This window comes from Malurus melanocephalus, unplaced genomic scaffold (assembly GCF_030028575.1).
Source record: "Malurus melanocephalus ecotype Western Australia unplaced genomic scaffold, MMel_1.1 scaffold_113, whole genome shotgun sequence".
NCBI lineage: Eukaryota > Metazoa > Chordata > Aves > Passeriformes > Maluridae > Malurus > Malurus melanocephalus.
Genome location: NW_026623345.1, coordinates 400,161 through 402,572, shown reverse-complemented (window position 1 = coordinate 402,572; position 2,412 = coordinate 400,161).

Here is a 2,412-nt window from a genome sequence, read left to right as displayed (position 1 = left end):
GTCTGCTGCCTTTTCTGTTGGGTTCCCAGATATACAGTGCTGGGAATTGCGAGTTTTCACAGGTGCCTTGGTCAGTGCTGAGTCACAGACCCTGCTCCAGCCTCCCTACACAGTGGGACACGTATTCCTGCATGTGTGGGGCCAGCACGGCCTCTCCACGTGGCACCAGAGACTGGTGACATGGACACCGGCTGGGGTAGCACCTCTCCCTCCCCAGGCAGAGTAGGACAGAATTGAGAGTGCTGGGAACTCACTCCCCTGTACCAGGGGTAGGTGGCCAACAGCACCCACTGAGACAGCACAGAGCTGGCAGCTCCTGTGGTCATGGACCCTGCACCATGGGATGGCATTGGGATGGTATGGGATGGGATGGGATGGGATGGGATGGGATGGCATTGGATGGCACTGCAGGGCACAACGAGACAGCACAGCCTGTTAGACAATGTGGCACAACACAGCACAGCCAGGGCGTGCAGCCCCTCACCCTGCCAGACTGCCCAGGGCTGCCCTTAACTCCCTGGACACAGCATCACTGGGTGCCAGCAGGGCCAGGGAGAGCAACAGCAGCAGCCCAGGGTCCCCATGCAGGTGGCAGTGGTGGCCATGTGTGATGCCCTGGCTCTGCTTGTGCTGCCATTCTGCCCCTGTCCAGCCCTTTTTGTAGCAGGGGGGCTGAACTTCCAGCCGAGGGACACCCATTGGGATGTAGAGGGGACCTGTGGAGGACAGTGACAAGGGGCTCACCTGGTCTCAGATGGAGCTGGGCAGAAAAAACAGCATGAAGGATATCACAAAGAGGGCAGTGGAGCTCTGTGGACACCAGAGGTAGGGCAGAGCACCCCTGAAGACATCACAAAGAGGGCAGAAGAGCTCTGAGGAGGAAGGGCTCACTGCAGGAAGGGCTTAGAAGCTCTTTCTGACCCTTTAGACCTTAGTGCTCCCTGACACCATAGGAGCCTTCGGGTCTATCCCACCTGCTGTGAGCATTCTTCCCTCACTTGGCTGTCTCGGGAGCTGGTGCAGGCAGGGGATCATTGCGGTGGCCCAGTGCTTCAGTGCGTGACAAATGGCCTTTTCTTCACTCTCCAGGGGAGTGTTCCTGCAACCACCTGGGCAGAGGAATAACAATATCCAGGAAGGACAGGTTGTCCCGGATGCAACCCACCCAGAGCACCTGGTGTCACCCTCACATGCCAGAGCCCACAGATGTCATGGGTTGCACTCCCTTAGGGTCACCGTGGCAAGGCAAGGTCCCCATGGTGGAACAGGGATGCCAGCACATCAGTGAGGAACCTCTGGGGGTCCCAGCTCTACTTGTCTTGTGTTGGCAGCTTCCAACACTAGCGGCGATGTCCCAATCCAGCTGGCAAGGGACAAGAGCAGGCACTGAAGCCAGCACAGCTTCAGGCTGGACGGGTGTTGACACATCAACACAGTTCCTTAACCCCAGGCAGCATGCCTTTCAAAGGTTGGGTGTCCAGTTTGTATAAAGGAATATTTCTGCTTTGTCCTCCACTTTTGGCTGTTTCACCTCAATTGTATCTCAATGGGTCAGCTTCTATCAGTTTCTGCATGGACAGAGCTGAGGGCTGAGAGGACAGTCCTCAGTCACAGACATGATTCTCATCAGCATTTGCCCATACCACTGTTTTCCAAGGCTCACTCAATCCCAGTTTGAGCAGCAAGTTAAATTGTTCATTAACACTTTCTCACCATTTTTCATTAACCCTTATTTTTCATAAAACCCTGAACATACATTAGTTTTAAACCACAGCCCTGCTGATTTTTAACTTCTTCAATGCTTCCTGCTTTGGATTTCTTCCCTGTCTGCCGGTTGCCCCCATTTCCTGCCGTGGCAGGGCTCAGACATTGCATTGCAGAATTAAGTCGTGGTGACGATTGCCATCTCTGAGCCACTTTGATCTTTGGAGGGCACAAAACCCATGGAGACACCCCAGCACTCAGCTGAGACCAGTCAAGAAACCTGCCTGCTTGAGCACTGAGCTGGCCCCCGAACCTGCAAGATGAACCACAGGGATCGTTAAGTATAGGAAAAATAAAACTTATGCAAAGAAATAAACAGTATTTGTGTGACACAAAAATAAATGTACAGCTGTGAATGAGCAGTGGGTTGCCATCAGCATCATGGAGACTTTTTGTTGCACATCTGCAGGGTTCCTGCAGGAACTCCTTGAGCTGTGGTGATGGAGAGGGGTGATGCAGAGGGGTGATGGAGAGGGGTGATGGAGAGGGGGAGATGGAGAGGGGTGATGGAGGGGGTGATGGAGAGGGGTGATGGAGAGGAGTGCTGGAGAGGGGTGATGGAGAGGAGTGCTGGAGAGGGGAGATGGAGGAGGTGATGGGGAGGGGTGATGGAGGGGGTGATGGAGGAGGTGATGGGGAGGGGTGATG